Raw genomic sequence first — 22152 nt, 5'->3', positions numbered from 1 at the left:
CAGAATGAACAAAACACTGAATTATAAGCACAACATGAGCAAAAGAGATTCAGTATCATTGACTGAACTACAGAAAGTAGCAACATTTACATTCTGATGTCAAATCTCTTTTTCCATGTATGATTTCTACAATAAAAGATGAACTAAATATGAACTCAGTGTAGAAATAAATGAAGGAAAAACAAACCTGTAATAAACTGAATAAACTCATAGTGAGACACAGTGTGGAAATATGTTTAGAGTTTTATTTCATTTTTATATATATATATATTTTTTTTTTGTTGTTGAAAGGAATAATGCTATTCTTATAATAATATCATAGTTTTAGATTCAATAATTATACAAAAATATCAGTTACACTTTATTAAAAGCCTTTATACATATTGCATTATAAAAGTATTTTTAATGCATTAATTATATATTGTTTTACACATTATAATGCATGTATAATGTCATCAATAATTGTAACCAAAGTTTTAAAACATTGTAATATTATCTATTCATTGTTACACCTCCAAAAAAAAAAAAAAAAAATACACTAAAACTCATGACAAACAACCAATTCTAGATGTAACAAGGAATGTGCAAATATTATAAAACATTTTAACTTTGGTTACAGTTATTTATGAAAACATATATGACATTATAACATACGCTATTGATAGCTTTATAATGCATTATACATAAAGACTTTAAGTAATGTATCACCACAATATCTAATAATCATTATTATTAATAAATGTTGTTCTTTTTTCAACTATAAAAAACACTTTCTGAAATATAAATTGTATTTTTATTTAATATGTAATTAAATAGACTTACATTTGATCACCAGTTTAGTTCCTCCACCGAAAGTCCACCACAGTGATACAATCTAATGAAACGCTCGTACAAAAACCTCTATTCCACTCGAGTGAACACACACTCCAGCAGAGAGAGAGAAACAACACTTCAACACACTGATATTAGAAGATCCTCAGCTCTTCTCAACACTCACTCATTCAGATTTGACTAAATGCTTTCTGATATAACACTGTTTAAAGAAATATATTTGATGAGCTGTGACCTCTGAGGTGACCTTTGACCTCTTTGATCATGGATGATGTTGTGGAGTTTCTCATAATGATGCTTCTGTTCTTCATATGCAGATCAATCATCATGATTCACAGAAAAACCTGCAGCTTCAAATAAATTAATCAATAATTCTGAACATTTCAGATGCACATTGTTTAATATATAATGACCTGATTATGAGTCCTGATGAACTTCATGCATGTGGAACATGTGGGAATAAATAGACATCATGATAATATTTCCCAGAGAGCAACATGTCAACATTGATTCAACTTTATTACTCTAAATATAGTAAAACTGATTTATTTAGTTCTTGATTTCTCATTGTTAACATGCTTGTAAAGGTGTAGCACAGAACTGAACTCAGAGAAACTGCTGCGTATGACATATGTTTAAAATGATCTACATTCATAATTCTCCAGACAAAACCTAGTGTCTTATCAGCCTGACAAACATAAACACAAATATTTCACATTTAACATTATTCTGAAAGTAAAATCTTCTATGTAGAGTTTATGAGTTTGTTATCAGCACAAGCTGTTGTAAATCCTGCCCACTTCTTTGCATTGTCAGCACATGCTTCAGTGCTCTGAGAGTGTTTATAGTGCTGTGAGTTTAACACTTCATGACTGAGAGCAGAACACAATCTTCATCATCACACAAGACTAAACTACAGCAATGAACACAATCAACATCTTCATCTGGACCATTGCACTGTTTATTCAAGGTTGTTACTTTTTAATATAAATATAATATGTTGTTTTGATCATTTTAATATACAAACATTGATTTCTTAAAAGGTGATTAACAAACTAATTGACTTTATTTTCTCTTCTTCAGATTCCAGAGCAGTGACTCTGACTCAACCTGAAGCTAAAACTGTCCAACAGAGTCAAACAGCAACAATAGAGTGTAATATAGATGTAGGAATATACAGCAATGAGTTATACTGGTATCAGCAGAAACCTGGAGAAGCTCCTAAACTCCTGATTTATAGGATAAACAACCTTTATACTGGAACTCCATCTAGATTCAGTGGCAGTGGAACAGCAAATACTGGACGAGATTTTACTCTGACCATCAGTGGAGTCCAGACTGAAGATACAGGAGATTATTACTGTAAGAGTTTCCACGTTATCAGTAGTAGCTATGTGTTCACACAGTGATAAAGAGTCGTACAAAAACCTCTGTCAGTCAGACGTCACAGTGACTGCACTGATACAGCTGAGAGAAACTGCAGCTGCTGATGGAGGATCACAAACTACACAATATCAATGTTTGTTTCTAAAAACTTTAAATATATACATTTATCGGTAGTAATATATTTGATATGAAATAAGAGTTAGAGCTGATATTGATTATGGCACTGGGATGTTTTATTGTCAGTGTTTCAGATCACAGTATGAGAGCGATGCGGAGTGAAGCAGAAACACCAGCTGTTTTTAATGTGTTTTCTCACTCCAGGATTGATCTCAGTGGTTTCTTTCATCAGTGGTTGTGGAAATAATATACATACTAACTAATGAGATTTGGTCTGAAAGGAAAGTTAGAAAGTGATTGCTTATAGAACTGTTATATAAAGTAATATCACATTGACAGTCGTGCTGCTCTTCATGTCTATGGTAGAATCACAGGCGTGCTGATATTCAGTATAACTGCACTCTTGATCATGTGACACTGCTTAAATGAGCACGCCTGAAAATAGTCCCCAGCTCGGTAACTTCCAACGTGACCGGGACTAAGTTTGTCTAACCTATTAGACCTATTTTCAGGCGCTGTGTCATATCATTACGCCTGCTGGACTCATGGTACGGCAGCAAAATTTCTTGATTATTACGCAGGAATGAGAGTATAGTTCCTAGCCATATCAGCCTAGAAAATCGCAACTTTTCATTTTCCGTCCGTCTTAGTACACGATGTAACTACAGAAGAGTCAAGTTTTAAATAGGAAAAATATCGAAACTCTTTGGTCATTTTTTTGAGAGAGATGCTAATGGTCTTGTCCGATTCTCAACTCAAAACTCAACTGTTTAACTCTGGGGGAGTTGTAAAATGAGCCTATTTACAAAAAAAGTGGAGTATCCCTTTTATCACTTCATGACTGAGAGCAGAACACAATCTTCATCATCACACAAGACTAAACTACAGCAATGAACACAGTCAACATCTTCATCTGGACTATTGCACTGTTTATTCAAGGTTTGTGTAATACAGTTTTTACAATGATTATTAGTTCTCTTAAAATGTGAAATATATATAATTTAAATTTTTGTCTGATTTGTCTAATTTTTGTCACTGATACAGCTGAGAGAAACTGCAGCTACTGATGGAGGATCACAAACTACACAATTTCAAACCTTTCACAGACTTTATTAATTTATGATGATGTAAGTAAAACATGTTTGGGTAACACTTTATATTACGACCCGCAAACAACTGCGTAAGTAAACCGAAATTACGGTGTACGTTTCTGTATAAGGGAACAATATGTTAAGTTTTGGGTAATAAAGGGGTAACAAGCAGATATACAACCTGCAAAGAACTTCGTAAGTTAACCGAAATTACGGTGTACGTTTCTGTAATTATAGTGTACTTCCGTGTAGGTATAAGGGAACAATATGTTAAGTTTTGGGTAATAAAGGAGTACAACCAGATTATTTATAATGTAATTATTTTAAAACTAACAGGTACCTATTCTGTTAATATATTCCAGGCAAAAATTGTACGTCTGTTGTATATAAAAGGTTTTATCTCATTTCTGTAAAAATATGTTCTTGTGCAATGTAGTTACAGGGTAATTTTGACATCTGTGGGTTGTAAATTAAATATATATATATATATGGCTGTATGTAAGCACAGTATGATAAAAATTTAATCTGAAACAATTTTATAAACAGCTGATTTCGAAAAACATTGGCAATGCTATTTATTGGCTTTTCTTACTATACTACTTAACGTTTAGCCCCAACATTTTTTTTCTGCTATGACTTTAATTTAGAACGTACCATGTAGTACTTAGTACTTACCTTATCACATTGTATTGCAATGACACTTAAATGTCAGGGCAAATATACTGTGTAATTAAAAGGTTTTTTTTAGTTTTTTTATAAGAGTAGCCTACCTTTCTCTGTAATCACTGTGCAAATAGTGTTGTTTCGTATTGTTACATAGTAAGTAGTGTTTGTTACCCGTTTCAAATGTGTAGTTACGGGGTAAGTGTAACTCCTGCGGGCTGTAAATTAAAGTGGCGCTTGTTACCCCCTTGTTCTGTGTATTTACAGGGTAAGTGTAACTCCTGCGGGCTGTAAATTAAAGTGGAGCTTGTTACCCCCTTGTTCTGTGTAGTTACAGGGTAAGTGTAACTCCTGCGGGCTGTAAATTAAAGTGGCGCTTGTTACCCCCTTGTTCTGTGTAGTTACAGGGTAAGTGTAACTCCTGCGGGCTGTAAATTAAAGTGGCGCTTGTTACCCCCTTGTTCTGTGTAGTTACAGGGTAAGTGTAACTCCTGCGGGCTGTAAATTAAAGTGGCGCTTGTTACCCCCTTGTTCTGTGTAGTTACAGGGTAAGTGTAACTCCTGCGGGCTGTAAATTAAAGTGGCGCTTGTAACCCCCTTGTTCTGTGTATTTACAGGGTAAGTGTAACTCCTACGGGCTGTAAATTAAAGTGGAGCTTGTAACCCCCTTGTTCTGTGTAGTTACAGGGTAAGTGTAACTCCTGCGGGCTGTAAATTAAAGTGGAGCTTGTTACCCCCTTGTTCTGTGTAGTTACAGGGTAAGTGTAACTCCTGCGGGCTGTAAATTAAAGTGGAGCTTGTTACCCCCTTGTTCTGTGTAGTTACAGGGTAAGTGTAACTCCTGCGGGCTGTAAATTAAAGTGGCACTTGTTACCCCCTTGTTCTGTGTAGTTACAGGGTAAGTGTAACTCCTGCGGGCTGTAAATTAAAGTGGTGCTTGTTACCCCCTTGTTCTGTGTAGTTACAGGGTAAGTGTAACTCCTGCGGGCTGTAAATTAAAGTGGTGCTTGTAACCCCCTTGTTCTGTGTAGTTACAGGGTAAGTGTAACTCCTGCGGGCTGTAAATTAAAGTGGAGCTTGTTACCCCCTTGTTCTGTGTAGTTACAGGGTAAGTGTAACTCCTGCGGGCTGTAAATTAAAGTGGCGCTTGTTACCCCCTTGTTCTGTGTAGTTACAGGGTAAGTGTAACTCCTGCGGGCTGTAAATTAAAGTGGCGCTTGTTACCCCCTTGTTCTGTGTAGTTACAGGGTAAGTGTAACTCCTGCGGGCTGTAAATTAAAGTGGCGCTTGTTACCCCCTTGTTCTGTGTAGTTACAGGGTAAGTGCAGTAAATATACAATAAAGGATCCAATTTAATTTCTGACTTTTATTTTACAAAAACATTTCAAAACACTTTTTCATCTTAATAAAACATTGTCTTTTCTACAGTATACTCAAACAACAAAGTAACACATTATATATACCCCCCCCCCCTCCCCCCTTTATTTGCTTCTCTTGCTTTTCTTCTTCTTTCTTTTCTTGCTCTTCTTTTTCTTAACTTCCACTGGGGACTCTGAAGTTGAGGAGTTGATGGAGTCCCATTGGTCTTGCTGCACTGCAAAAATATGAATATACAGTATATACATGCTCTTAGCAAGCTACACCTTCAATTTTAAGTTGTCGAACAATCCTCCACTCTAAAACATTTTGTGCCACCTGATATTACCGTAGTAACTGTAATTTTGAAGAAAACACATTTTGGTGAAGTTTGAGGCAGATCATGGGGGGGTTGTGATATTTTATAGTGATAATGACTGTAGTGCAGCAGAATATTTTTTTAAAAAAAGGCATAGTTATTCTGACAGCAACAAAAAAACAAAAAAGCATGAAACACAAACATGAGGGCTGTGGCACTATAGGAACAGCATATCTTTGTGTCATTGCAGATGGGACAGCAGACTTCATCTTTTCAGTTTCCTTTTTCAAAAAATCACACTCATCTTTGAGTAAGGTGATCTCTGCTTTAAGAGTGATAATCTTATCTTTGAAAGAAAGAAAGAAAGGTTAGACGTTTAAATTTTACTCCTGCCCTACTCCAGGGCTTATACTTGTGACCACTTTCCTATTTTTTAAAACATCAAATTGAAGAACTAAACATCACTGGTACTGTACATTATAAATGCACTTGTTAAAGGATTAGTTCACCCCAAAATGAAAATTTACAACGGACTTCATTGGTCACCATCGTTAAGTCCAAATCAATGCAGTTTCAAAAGTCTTTTAAGTGTTTAAACGTGCTGTACGCGATCACAGCTGAAGAATAGGTTGTTATCTAGCGAAACGATAGGTCATTTAAAAAAAAGAAATATATAATTTATAGACTTTTTACCTTCAATAGTTCGGATTGAGCTGATCAACAAACGGACAGGGAACTACGTCATCACGTTGAAAGGTCACGCCTGCGCCGGCAATACTATTTGAACTACTATTCATATTCATCAGAATGTTATTCATATACTATTCATATTCATATTCACTGAATACTATTTCTATATATATAATCGCAAACAATACTATTTGAATTATCCTCCTACGTACGGTCGCATTGTAAACAGTGGGGCGGTACTTCGGCCGGCGCCGGCGTGACCTTTCAACGTGATGACGTAGTTCCCTGTCCGTTTGTTGATCAGCTCAATCCAAACTATTGAACTATTGCCACAGCCCTCAGGTTTGTGTTTCATGGTTTTTTTTTTTTTTTTTTTTTTTTTTGCTGTCAGAATAACTATGCCTTTTTTTAAAAACATTTTCTGCTGCACTACAGTAATCCCATGGTCATTGAACCAGGTTTTGGTTCTTTTGGCAGTGTGGGCAGGTGCAAATCCTGCTGGAAAATGAAGTCAGCATCTCCATAAAGCTTGTCTGCTGAAGGAAGCATGAAGTGCTCTGAACATGTCCTGGTAGACGGCTGCGTTGACTCTGGATTTAATAAAGCACAGTGGACCAAAGTCCTCTTTTCTGATGAGAGCAAATTTTGCATCTCATTTGGAAACCAAGGTCCCAGAGTCTGGAGGAAGAATGGAGAGGCACACAATCCAAGATGCTTGAAGTCCAGTGTGAAGTTTCCACAGTCTGTGTTGGTCATCAGCTGGTGTTGGTCCACTGTGCTGTCCACTCAACGCAGCCGTCTACCAGGACATTTCCAGAGCACTTCATGCTTCCTTCAGCAGACAAGCTTTATGGAGAAGCTTCCTTCATTATCCAGCAGGATTTGCACCTGCCCACACTGCCAAAATAACCAAAACCTGGTTCAATGACCATGGTATCACTGTGTAATTACTGTGTGATTTCATGTAATATTCTATTTTTTTTTAAATCCAGTTTTCGTTTGTTTTATGAGCTGGAAGCCCAAATTATGTACAAATAAACAACTAAATACTTGAAATCGTTTAAGTTGTGGGCCCTGAATCTATAATCTATGGAAGTTTAACGTTTTGAATGGAATTATGGAAATAAATAAACTTTTCCATGATATTCAAATTTTTTGGAAAGGGTCTGTATATGAATGTCTTCAAATCAATAGTTTTCTCGTCAGTTGTTAAATAAGTGCAATGTAAATATTAATAATGACTGAATCAATAATATATATGATTCTGCCAGTAGAATCTTCAGAAATGTGTGTATAATAGCTTGGCATTTCTCAACATGAGGAAGTTGTTTGATAATGTGTTTGTGACTGATCTACAGTCTTCAGGATAATGATTTAAATAGAGTCACTTTGCATTGTCAGCACATGCTTCAGTGCTCTGAGAGTGTTTATAGTGCTGTGAGTTTAACACTTCATGACTGAGAGCAGAACACAATCTTCATCATCACACAAGACTAAACTACAGCAATGAACACAATCAACATCTTCATCTGGACCATTGCACTGTTTATTCAAGGTTTGTGTAATACAGTTTTTATAATAATTATTAATTATCTTAAAATGTGTAATATATATGTTTATCATATACTGTATATCATCATATATATCATTTTTGTTTGTGTTTTCTTTCAGAGTGTAGAGGACAGATCACTGTAACTCAGAGTCCATCAATAACAGCAGTTCAACCAGGAGAAGAAGTCAGAATAAACTGTAAAACCAGCAGTAATGTGTATTATTATAGTTCATATGGTCATTACTTAGCCTGGTACTCACAGAAACCTGGAGAAGCTCCTAAACTCCTCATATATTATGCAACAACCCGTAATACTGGAACTCCATCTAGATTCAGTGGCAGTGGATCTGGCAGTGATTTTACTCTGACCATCAGTGGAGTCCAGACTGAAGATACAGGAGATTATTACTGTCAGAGTTATCACAGCAGTGGTACAGTGTTCACACAGTGATAAAGAGTCGTACAAAAACCTCTGTCAGTCAGACGTCACAGTGACTGCACTGATACAGCTGAGAGAAACTGCAGCTGCTGATGGAGGATCACAAACTACACAATATCAAACCTTTCACAGACTTTATTATGATGCAAGTAAACATATAACATATACAGTAATCTTATATCCCTTACTAAAATGGACCAAAAATTTGCAGAAAATGTGAGTGTTGCTTGTCCCTGTAAAACGTTCCACTTCAATGTAATCTAACTGTAGGAAAGTCAATCACTTTAATTGCATTTATGAGCTGTTAAGTAATTATTATGAGAAAATGTCTCATTATTATGACTTAAAGAATCATATTTTTTTACTCAACCATGGCGGAAACGTGCTTCAATACTTCACTGTAGATACAACTTACTGTATATTTATGTCACTTTGACATAGCGATCACATGAATATACAGCTACAAATGATCTCACTAAAAACCCGTCAGTCATGAATGATCACGTCTGATTGCTGATCTCTGATTGGCTAAAAGTGTGTTCTCGTCAGCGACGTCATCACCAACACCAGTCGACTCTGCAGTGGGCCGGTGTGTTTACACATCATGATGACTGATTTTATGGACTACATGCACACTTGAGTTTCGTTTATTAACCAATTAATCTATAAAATGTAGGTGTTTGAAAACCGCCAAACCAATTTTTACCAGCAAAATCAAATTCAATATTCAGAAACTTGCCAAATCTGGCAGCACTGGCTTCATTACGTCACTAGGGGGCGATGATCTCTGTGAACCCATGAACCACTGTCTATTTCATTTTACCTGATCTCAGATCAGTTTGTTAAATATTAATGTTTATTGGCACATTTTTATAATAAAAAAGGAGTTGTGGTTAAAAGTGTCTAATTGGTCTGATTACCAAGCTCTCCATAAAACAAACAAAACAAGCCCTTCAATTGAATAAACTAACACATATTATAAAGACATTTCATATTTACTGGTATTAGATGATTTGGTAATTGCATAGAATAAAAACTGATAAAATAAAAATTTTAAATAAAATTTTTAACTTTCAATAAAAACGTTTTCATGCTGAGTTTCCGCTGTTCTGACCAGCGTGTGAGAGCCTCGAAACAGTGAATCATTTTGCAAAGCAATTGGTTCAATGGTTTCTAAAAGCTTTGTTTTAGAAACAGGAGACTGTAGAAGGACCCAAAAAGAAGACCCAAGAAGATAAGAATGCTCCAGTGGACAATGGTGGTGGTGGTGGTGCCACTTTTACCTCATGCCGCTTTTAGCACACGGCTGTCCAATCAAACAGCCTGTTAAGCCTAAACACAACTCCACACACCTGTCCACCTGTCATCTGCTTGCATCCCTGTACTTTCCATTAAATGTATATTAAATTCAATTTTTGCAAAATATTGAGATATTTTTGTCACTTTCATACATATATGCATAGAGAAGACAATAATTGTGAGATACTTTTGTCACTTTCAAATAGACAACATTCAACAAAGTACAAATTAATTAAAAGAAGCAATGTCTGTAAATTAAATTAGTATGCATTACATTAATAAATATGGAATAGTTTTTAAATTTAGTATGTTAACAGTGTTTTATTGTTAAAGGTAGTTGTGCAGTTTGTGATCTGAGTTTATTTGATGGTTGTTGATGTTTACAGTCAAATAGATTATTCCCACTACTCCAGGTGTGCCCCCAATGTGTGTGGAGTGGACACTCTTCCTCTGATTGAATGTTCATGTATTGATAATCCATAGCATACATGTAAGTAACAATAAAAATGATTTCCTTCTAACAATGACTCAATTGGGTGATAACAATCTCATGATTCTTATGCATTATAATTCAATGCATATTATAAGGTTATGTAGTTTCATGCAGCCTGTTTATTGTTCTTTAGCCAAGCTGTGCAGGGTGTTGCCTAGCAACAGGGGTCAGAAGTACACATTTTTGATATATTTTGTATAATTACACTTTTAATCGTTTTGTCATTGAATGATGTGGTTCATATAACATAATTGCACATGAGATGGACCAATAACCGATATAATTATAAACCATATCTTAAATAATTAGCATAACACATTTCTGACAGTGTTTTAAGGATTCAAGCCCTTTTAAATGTGCCATTTTTTACACCTTCGGTGGGCTCTACTGTGATAACCTGGGGTCCAGGGGCAGTCAGATTTTCTCAGATGCTTCCTTCTATCTGGTTAAATATCATATGTAATTTTATTGCCACACACACACACCAGGCATAGGCTATCATATGCAGAGATACAGTACAATTTCATGAGGATGAGTATGAATCTGATTATTAAAACAATAATCACGACCATAAAACATAAAGATATGTGCAATTTTGGCAAAATAAATTCAGATGTATATGTTTTGCTAAATATATCCAGTTTCATAGCTGACCTGCTTTGGCAAGTCAAGGGCTCAGACTCGGATCCTCAGACAGCATGTGGACAGTAATTTTCGGGACAAACCAGTTCATTAAATAATTCTCCAACCATTGACAGAACTGGTTAGGGTTAGGGTTAGGGTTAGGGTTAGTCATTGTCACAAGCTATAGGCTTTTAGAAAAATATATGGTTTTGGTAGTTGAATCAGCTGTCCTTCAGTGGTAAATAGGCCAAAATGTACCACCTGTAAAGTTGGTTCCACAATCTACAATATGGGGCTATGTAAACTGTAACCCATATGCTATATGATGTTTTATTAACAAAGTTCGGGAGGAGCAGGTTCAGATAATTAACCAAATTATGCACAGCTGGAGATTAATCAGTAATCAACTCAATGACAGAGTATAAATTCACAGCAGACCTATCTCTGTTCATTGAAAGTTTGTCAGCATCCCTCCTCCACCCAATCTCCTCACTTCCAGTTCCATCTACACTTACCAACTGGGGGGAGTACTTTGGGTTTGGGCCTAACTCCGAGCTCGGAGCCCTCCCCCCGGACAGCACACCAAATACGCATAAACTTGTTGTACTAATTATATGTAGATGTGAACTCGTGAAAAGCCTGTGCATATCAATTCATATGAATTAAGACATGTTCTATCCTCCTGCTTAGTTCGGTGCATCATATTGCATACATAGCCCCATATTCTATATTGATGAACTAATTCTCCAATGCATCAATCTCATCCATGCCCTCATCACCTCCAGACTGGACTACTGCAACAGTACTCTCGATGGCAGTATTTACCATGCTCCTGAAGGACCCCCAACACTGCAAATTTTCTTTGTCTCCCCAATCAAACAAATTAAATGTATTATTATTATTTAATGCCTCTAGTGCTGCTCTGTATTTGCATATACACTCACCTAAAGGATTATTAGGAACACCATAATAATACTGTGATTGACCCCCTTTCACCTTCAGAACTGCCTTAATTCTACGTGGCATTGATTCAACAAGGTGCTGAAAGCATTCTTTAGAAATGTTGGCCCATATTGATAGGATAGCCTCTTGCAGTTGATGGAGATTTGTGGGATGCACATCCAGGGCACGAAGCTCCCGTTCCACCACATCCCAAAGATGCTCTATTGGGTTGAGATCTGGTGACTGTGGGGGTCAATTTAGTACAGTGAACTCATTGTCATGTTCAAGAAACCAATCTGAAATGATTCGAGCTTTGTGACATGGTGCATTATCCTGCTGGAAGTAGCCATCAGAGGATGGGTACATGGTGGTCATAAAGGGATGGACATGGTCAGAAACAATGCTCAGGTAGGCCGTGGCATTTAAACGATGCCCAATTGGCACTAAGGGGCCTAAAGTGTGCCAAGAAAACATCCCCCACACCATTACACCACCACCACCAGCCTGCACAGTGGTAACAAGGCATGATGGATCCATGTTCTCATTCTGTTTACGCCAAATTCTGACTCTACCATCTGAATGTCTCAACAGAAATCGAGACTCATCAGACCAGGCAACATTTTTCCAGTCTTCAACTGTCCAATTTTGGTGAGCTCGTGCAAATTGTAGCCTCTTTTTCCTATTTGTAGTGGAGATGAGTGGTACCCGATGAGGTCTGCCATGTGATTGGTTGATTAGATAATTGCATTAATGAGAAATTGAACAGGTGTTCCTAATAATCCTTTAGGTGAGTGTACATTTGATGTATGTTTTAAAAAAATATATATTTTTTGACAATTGGTCAACAAAAGTTCTGAAATCATACATAAACCATTAAAACGTCCATATTTTTGATTGATTATGATATAAAGAGGTGTGCTGTGGTGAAATAAACCTAATTATGCTTATCTTAGGTGCTGTGGGAATTTCGATGCACAAGATATCTTCAACAACAACCATTCAGAGAGCATATTTTTGACATGTTGGCCAACAAAAGTTCTGAAATCATACACAAACCATTAAAACATCCATATTTTGATTGATTATTATGATAAAAAGAGGTGTGTTTTGAGATAAACCCAATTTCACTGACCTTACCAGCCGTGGCAAGCTTGATGTACCGGATATACTTGTAACACCTTGTTCAGTATGTAAGTGTTAGGCCTTTACCCATTAATTTATGAAATGTCAGCATGTGGCACATATGATTCAGGGACCTCCAGCTGCTTGTGTGTTGTCAGGAGGCGGAGCATAAGATTGGAAAAATTTTGATTTCTAGAAAGCGCTATAGTCAGTGAATGTGTAAGGTGTGATTTTACTTAGCTCATATATAAACCTTAGTCCAGAAAAGTGGAACAACAGTGTAACCCTGACCAGGCTCCTTTTTGCCCAGGCAAAATGAAATGGGAGACCACACATGGATTAAGATACAAAAATTGTGCTTTATTACAGTAAATATATGAGACGAAAAATGAGAAATAAGCAATAATCAGTATAAATGATATGGTATGAAATAAAAGTGTGGCGTAATCAGTTATATGGCAAAAAGGCGAACAAAAAGAAAAACAATGTGATACAGGAGCGGAATAGCAGCACGAAAAAAGTCCCTCACACTGCCCAGGCTGCAATCAATCGATTACAGACACCTGCCCGGTAGCTCCTCCCTGAGAGACACAGACACAAACAGAGTAAACATTAAACATGTCCCTATTCAAACTCTGGAAAACAAATGTAGTATTAATGTTATCTTTACTCAATTTGACAGGTTACATAAATTAAAGGGGTATTAAAAAAAAATGACACTTTTCACATAATCATTACCTGCACTCCTCCTCTTCATTTTCACTGGTGTCTGGACTGCTGACATCACTTTCATTTTCCTCTTCCAGCTCTATAGCAGAGCCCTGAGGGCCCAAAACAGCCTTGTATTGAAGATGCACCTCTTTCAACGTATCCGAAACTTCAGATAGACGTCTTCTGCAGAGACAGGAAAGGCCCTGGTTTTGCTTGTCTGTAAGTGAAAAGTGAAAAACATCCAAATTACCATGACATACATTTACATTAATTCATTTAGCAGATGCTTTTAGTTAAACCCACAGTAGGACAACAATATACAAGTGCTATGACCTTTCTCAGTTTGATCTAACGCAGTACAGAAACGTTTTTGGGTTTCTTTTTTGAAGAGAAGAGTAATGTTAGTATACTAGATCAAGTGCTTTTGAAAAAGATGCATCTTCAGATGTTTCTTAATAGTGGCTACGGACTCAGCAGCTCTGGTTGAGATAGGCAGATCATTCCACCAGCAGGGAAGTCATGGTAAAGGTCTGAGAAAGAGATTTTGAGCCTCTTTAAGATGGCACCACAAGACATTGTTCGCTTGCAGAGTGCAAGTTTCTGGATGGCACATACCCACCTTGCTTTGTAATATTTGTTATAACTCATCAAAATTAGATGGTCAGTGTAATGTTTTTCAACTGCTTTCTAGTAAGATATGTCTGTTGTTAGGTAAAGTTAAAGTATGGTGTCCTTATCACCATTACTTGCTTGTTGGATTGGTATGGTTACAAAGATTAAACTTGCCTTCCTCTGAAGTCTTTCTTTTAAGAGTTGCCTGCAACTTCTGCAACCATGAGCAGTGCTGGGCCATCTCCTGAACAAGTATTGTCCTTTCCTCCTCCAGTCTCATTTTCTGCATGGCTTTGTTGAAAATTTTTAACTTGTCTTCGATTTGTGCTACAACAGAAGTAAAGAAAATGTATAAATAACAATTTTGACTTGAATCTTTACAAAATAAATCTAATGCCTCAGGAAACTCCGCTTACCGCTGCCATGAACCTCCCACGGCCAGGTTGGGGACGGGTTGTCTCCTGATAGTGACTGCTCCACTTCATTTAGATCAATTGCCATGGCAGGCTCATGACTGTTGTATGTCTCTATGTCTTTCAATAGCAGTCTCTTGCTATCAGCAATTTTTCTCCGCAGGCGGTGACGGAACTTGCCGCTATCTGTAAAGACAAGCAGAAGGTATAAAAAAAATGACCAAAAATACAGTGAGCAATTATCTATAGACAATGTAATTCTACCATTTTGGCGGTATAGAGCCTGCTTCCGCTGCCTCACGTTAAGGTAACGTCCCTCAATGGACTGCTCTAGGGAAGTACCTGTTGTATCTGGAAACACAACACCAAAAAACAGGCTTACAGAGATAGTGGCATGCAGTATAGTAAGCAGTAGACAGCTTAAATATCATGATCTATGATCGCCGCCAATGAGGAAGCACAAAGTGAAACATGTTATTGGTTCAAACTTACCACCAGCTGCCCATTCCCTCACATCAGACACCCACACTGCTGCATCGGTGCAAGCCAAGCTTTCTTTAAGCTCCGCTAGACTTGCAGTCTCCTCCTGAAGCCTCTGGCAAGTCTAATGCGACAGTTAAACAATGCAGTTACACAAAGCTACACAATAACCACAAATTGAAACCATTTACAGAGAACACACCTTCACATATCTTGCAGACAATGCCCGATGTAGTGTTGTGATTTTTTTGTAGTTCCAGGCCATAGCATGGATTGTAAGCATATCCACACGTGCTGTTGAGAGTAAATGTTGAGTGAATGTCATGCAATAAGCAGTAAAAAATTGCATTAGAAGATAAATATTACAATTACCTCCTTTCGACATGTATTTAGCCGTTAAGGCACAGCGGGAGAGGTAGCAGTTCACCTGTTCAATCTCCTCCCCCGCAGTTGACCCTGCTCCTTCTTGGTTTTTGCCACTCCATGTAATCTAGAAGTAAGAAGACATGTAAGGAATAATGTAATGTCCGCCGGTCATTATCGGATAATAAGTAACAAGGCAAACCGGACCCTGACACGCAGCAGAGGGACTGAACATAGCTCACACTTAGTGGAATGTGCTGTAGCCTGCATGACGCTTAGGAAAGGCCTAATTGATGTTAGCCCCTGGAGATCAGGAAAGATGTTTGCTGATTTGTGTAAATATGGCCAGTATTTACACATTACATCCATGGCGATAAACCTTGGCTTTGAACTCATCAACTCCTTGTGCAGATACATGGGGTAGGCAAAGATTTCACCTAGGGATTTACAAATTGTATTAGAAATGCAAATATCCTATTATTGTACATTCTAAAGAGAGCATCATAATGGGAAACTCAACCAAGCAGTGGTATAAGCTGAACTAATAGTGATAATTGAGATGCTTCTCCATATGATTATGGTATTTAGCTTTTGTCCAAAGCGACATACAAATAACAACAATACAAAGTTACATTTAACAGCAAACAATTTATTATAATCTCACCTCTGAACATATTAAGTGCTTTAAGGAGGAAACCATGCCAACACACCGCAACCTCCATGCCCTCTTCGTCCAACTTGAAGGTCCTCCTAGAAGTCTCCTTCGCTGCTGTCCACGAGGAGCTCCCACATCTGCCTTGTCCAGGTAGCTGTGATGTAAATGAAACACACTATAAACATACTGTATATACACCTTGTATTTTGAAGTTGAGGGCAGTTTTTCACCAATGCAAAGAAAATCTGGGCTGTAAAAGCATAGTAATGTAATTAACAAATAATTTGAAACCTGCCTGTTTCACAGGTTTATGCAAGACATCAACAAATGCAGACACAGATGTGTCTTCTGCGATAAATGCCCCATCAAAAAAAGAGGAGTTGGAGCTGAGGAAGAAATTAAACAGAACATTTATCCATGCTGAATATTGAATATCAAAAAAAATTCAGATCAATCTACTGTATACTGGAAGAAAATAATATCACCTTCTGTTTCTGAGAAACCGGTATAGCTTCCTGTTGCCATCCACAGAGATTGCCAGCATGTTTGGGGTGCAAGCGGGGCAGGTGAAAGGTGCACCGCAGGACAAGTTATCTTCCTCAAAAGCACAATAGGAAAATTCCAGGAAGCTGCGCTGCAACGTGTCCCCGCACACTGGTCCTGACTGAAAGATGCATTATATTAATTGTTACTTCGAAGATGTCTGCATATGTTAAACAATTCTATAATATGGTGAACACTTACCCGTCCACCACACTTTGTACGATGCTCCAGCAGCTTTGCAAAGGCTTGTCTGGACAGTGCTGGCGCAATGACTTTCAGTTCTCTTACACTGCTGAAAAGGTTGAGGGAATACAAAGTAGAAGAGCTGGAGGAAGCTGGCCAGTATCCACTGTTTATGAGGTCCATGAACTCTGGAGTCCACTGCTGCTGGCATGTTTAGCATGCAAACAATGGCTGGTGCATGTCATAACGCCCTTGGGTTATAAGAAAACAAACCCATGGATACCTGAGCTTTTAGAAACAATCAGCTGGCACACTTTAAGACAATTGGGCTACATCTTGAGTAGAATCACACCAGCATAGTTCAAATAAGTATATTTTGTTTGGTTTATCATAATGACAAGATGTATTCTGTAATTTCTGAGTACTGTTATTTTCATTGCAAAGCCCAAAAAAAGAGGGAAAAAGCTGAATATTGAAAAAAGATCAGAGTTTAGAAATATTACCATTGATGGAAATTAAAATGACCGCTTTGCCCGGGGACACAGTTATGCTGGGGACTTCACAGGGACATTTTTGAGTCACTCTCACCCTTGGCAAAATACAAGCTAGCAAAGGAAATATAAACACAAAATTAGCCTACTAGATTTATTAGACAAGAGTACAAAAGAGTTTTGCAATTACCTACCTTGGTTGTGTGAGCTGTATCCTCCCTCCCCTCTTACAAAATATGTGGATGGGGGAATAGCTTTAAAAAAGCCCTCAAGGACTGACTCCCTATCGTGGAGTGGCCATCTCCTGTGATTCTTGGTATCGCAGGTTTCACAGAACCACTGATCTGGCAGACACTCTCTGCATCTAGGAACAAAATCAATGAACCAATTTAGTCATTGAATCAACTCTTTAAAACAGCCCTGATTCCACCATAAACATGCAGTTTATCCGAAACATGAAGACATCAATTAGTGATGAACTCTAAAAACCTACAAAGTATGAAAGAACATTAACTCTTATGAGGATGAAAATGAACCTGTCCCTTGCTCTACTTAGTGTTCTCTTCCAAATTTCGATAGCGTCAGCAAGCAGAACTTTTAAAACTACCCTTGACATGCTACATGCAAAGCTTGTCCCATAATTTTTATTTTGGCCACAGAGAGAAGAGCTTCGGCTGTCAATGCCCATGATATTTAGACAAACTTACCCTATATGTGCCTGCATAATTGATTGTTTTGAAATTGTTATAGAACAACCCAAAAACTTAGAAGCAAGAGCACAAACATATTCGACCTATAAACATCATCACACCATGAAATACCTAATTGGCATATCCCCACAAGGAACAGTCATATTCATATCTAAGGGATGGGGAGGCAGAAAATTCTGGGTTTCTGGAATGCATCAGTGCAGGTGATGTAATACTGGCCGATCGAGGGTTTAACGTGGCAGAATCTATTAGCTTGTATAATGCTGAGCTGAAGATCCCAGCTTTCACTAAAGGAAGGAAACAATTGAGCCCAGTAGAGCTGGAGTCCACACGTGGACTTGCCGCAGTAAGAATCCATGTAGAGAGAGTTATCGGTGAAACAAGAAACCGATACACTATACTACAAAGTACAGTACTATTGGTATCCAGATGTGTGAAGCTGAACACCCCAAAGGGTTAACAGTTTTAGACAAAGTAGTGTGTTGTGCCCTTACAAATGTGGCACCCTCAAATATTCCTTCTGGTTAAACACTACATTAGTACAATGTAAATATACAATGATTTATTTATACAAACACACACTGTAAATAATAATAATAATATGACATTTTATATATTACAATAATACATTCATTGCATTTTCACTTTAAATTCCTATGTAGGCTACATTGTATTTATTTGTATTCATCTGTTTTGTTTATCTATGTATGTGCATTTTATTTATTTATTGAATAAATCTTTATTTGTCTGTCTAACAGTACGATTCAAAATTCAGCACTTTTCATTTGTTTTCTTTGTGCACGCTTGCGTTTTGCCAATTCCTGTTTGCAGACACTGCACTGTTTGTGTCTGATCTACAGTCTTCAGGATAATGATTTAAATAGAGAGAGAGTCACTTTGCATTGTCAGCACATGCTTCAGTGCTCTGAGAGTGTTTATAGTGCTGTGAGTTTAACACTTCATGACTGAGAGCAGAACAGAACACAATCTTCATCATCACACAAGACTAAACTACAGCAATGAACACAATCAACATCTTCATCTGGACCATTGCACTGTTTATTCAAGGTTTGTGTAATACAGATTTTATAATGATGAATAATTATCTTAAAATGTGAAATATATTTATCATATACTGTATATCATCATATATATCATTCTAATTTTTGTTTGTGTTTTCTTTCAGAGTGTAGAGGACAGATCACTGTAACTCAGAGTCCATCAATACCAGCAGTTCAACCAGGAGAAGAAGTCAGAATAAACTGTAAAACCAGCAGTGATGTGGAGTATGGTAATTACTTAGCCTGGTACTCACAGAAACCTGGAGAAGCTCCTAAACTCCTCATATATGCAGCAACAACCCGTTATACTGGAACTCCATCTAGATTCAGTGGCAGTGGATCTGGCAGTGATTTTACTCTGACCATCAGTGGAGTCCAGACTGAAGATACAGGAGATTATTACTGTCAGAGTTATCACAGTGGTGGAGTGTTCACACAGTGATAAAGAGTCGTACAAAAACCTCTGTCAGTCAGACGTCACAGTGACTGCACTGATACAGCTGAGAGAAACTGCAGCTGCTGATGGAGGATCACAAACTACACTATATCAAACCTTTCACACACTTTATCAATCAAATCAATCAAAAAAATTATTTCTACAGCACATTTAAAAACAACACGAGTTGACCAAAGTGCTTTACAGATTCCACATTTCAGTAACATTAAAACAAACATCAATAGACACAGATCATTCAGTACCACATATAGCTAAGAATAGTTAAAAGCAACAGAAAATAAATATGTCTTCAACATAGACTTAAAACCTTCAATGGAATCGCAGGACTTAATGTAATAGGGAGCCAAAGCCTCGGTGTCGCCACATTAATTAATGGACTTAATGTAACAGGGAGGCCATTCCAAAGCCTCGGTTTTCAGGCGAGATTTCGGAACCTTTCACTTTATTCATTTATTATGATGTAAGTAAACATGAAACACAATCTTATATCCCTTACTAAACTGGACACAAATGTGGAGAAAATGTGAGTGGAGCTTGTTCCTGTAAAACTTGCCACTACAATGTAATCGAACTGTAGGAAAGTCAATCACTTTAATTGCACTTCCATCCTTCACCACTAGAGGACAGATCTTTAATATTACTGAGTTCCCTTTCTGTCAGCAAGAGAGTTTCTCTGGGCACTTCAACACTTCCTTTATTTCCAAAGGAGAATATTCTCTAGCAAGATATTATCTCTATAAAAGAGAACATTTCCTCTAAAAGACGCTTGTTTCTTCCGGTCGAGTTTGCAGATGAGTTAGGCGGTTCCCCTGCAGGTGAACTTCATTTCTAGAAATTAACAGACTTTAAAAGTCACACACACATTAAAAGCCGAAAATGTGTCATTCGTGTTCAGAAAAATAACTTCAATAATAATAAAGTTACCTTTGTGTTGCGCTTTAACTTTAAACAGAACGAGTACATCTTTCTTGAAGTGCACATTGTAGATCATAACAGAAATTAGCAGAGCCAAAACTGATGAATGATTGAAACCTCTTCCAGCAGCGGTCGGGGCGAGTAGAGCGCAGTCTGGACGGTTTAGAAGTTGCAGATGTCCTGATCAGGCCAGTGTGCACATGATGATGGACAGGAGTCATAGTCCCATACTCCATTTCAATGAAGTCATTCAACTGTGCTCTCAGAGTTACAGTTATATTCATAAAGAGCCTTCGAGTCCCACCAGGTGTAATCCACGTTTAGAGAGTTGGGTCACTCTCCCACTCTTTACTGTAGATACAACTGTATATTTATGCCACTTTGACACACTGATCACTCGAATATACAGCTACAAATTATCTCACTAAAAACCCGTCAGTCATGAATGGTCACGTCTGATTGCTGATCTCTGATTGGCTGAATCAGATCTGCAGTGGGCCGGTGTATTTACACATCATGATGACTGATTTTATGGACTACATACACACTTGAGTTTTGTTTATTAACCAATTAGTCTATAAAATGTAGGTGTTTGAAAACCGCCAAACCAATTGGTACCAGCACAATCAAACTCAAAACTGCCCAAATCTGGCAGCACTGGCTTCATGTCATCACTGTTTCCAAATGTCACTGGTTCGTCACTAGGGGGCGATGATCTCTGTGAACCCATGAACCACTGTCTATTTCATTTTACCTGATCTCAGATCAGTTTTTTAAATATTAATGTTTATTGACACATTTTTATAATAAAAAAGGAGTTGTAATTAAAAGTGTCTAATTGGTCTGATTACCAAGCTCTCCATAAAACAAACAAAACAAGCCCTTCAATTTAATAAACTAACACATATTATAAAGACATTTCATATTTACTGGTATTAGATGATTTGGTAATTGCATTGGATAGATTAGACTTTAAATTAAAACATTTGCATTTGGTGTGTAAAAGGTGTTTCTCTTACGAGAGGTCTCTCGTACTGCGTAAGATATCTTACGCTAGGGGAAAATCGAGGCGAGATATTGAAGCCAAAAATTATCCTTAATTTTTCAATAATGCAAAACGTGTTGCGGCAGCATACAGACATAGGCGAGACAGCTCGCGCGCCTATTGGCTGCTCTGCGGCAACTGCAGCAGCCTATCGAGCGAGGCCTGGCGTGACGCCAGACCCAATGAGGGTGCTTCGCGCCCGCTGCGCCACATCCCGCCGAAACGGGCGTGGTCTAGGCCTATAAATATAGCTCGCAGGCAGCTAATATCTGGTTTTTCATCATCGAAGCAACCAGAGCGTGTGCATGCACGGCAAGATACGCAGTACTCGTTCCCTCTTCTAGAGAGAACCGAGGTTACGTTAGTAAATTCGTCACTAAATTTGAGGCTTTTGGTCATACCTAGGATATCCAGATCCACCAAAGGAGGGAGAGCATTTTCACATTTAGCTCCAAAACTCTGGAATAATCTTCCTGATACTGTTCGTTGCTCAGACTCGCTCTCCCAGTTTAAAACTAGATTAAAGACACATCTCTTCAGCCAGGCATTCATATAATACTTTTAATCTTACAGTTAAATTCGGTCTCTA

General features: G+C 37.7%; 1 long non-coding RNA gene and 1 gene segment (V, D, J or C); one reads left to right on the top strand and one right to left on the bottom strand.

Annotated features, from left to right (window-relative positions):
* The window catches only part of LOC308684204 (Ig kappa chain V-III region MOPC 63-like), a 640679-nt gene that overhangs the window by 118270 nt on the left and 500257 nt on the right, over nt 1-22152 (bottom strand).
* On the top strand, nt 1702-4335 carry LOC308684532. The gene is made up of 3 exons (XR_014029380.1): nt 1702-1801; nt 1915-3273; nt 3379-4335. It is a non-coding gene; the product is annotated as an uncharacterized lncRNA (long non-coding RNA).

The sequence above is a fragment of the Scardinius erythrophthalmus genome (genome assembly GCF_964197995.2).
Source record: "Scardinius erythrophthalmus genome assembly, chromosome: 24".
Lineage (NCBI taxonomy): Eukaryota > Metazoa > Chordata > Actinopteri > Cypriniformes > Leuciscidae > Scardinius > Scardinius erythrophthalmus.
The sequence above is the reverse complement of the archived record's forward strand: the minus strand, read 5'-3'. Positions and strand labels throughout refer to the sequence as shown.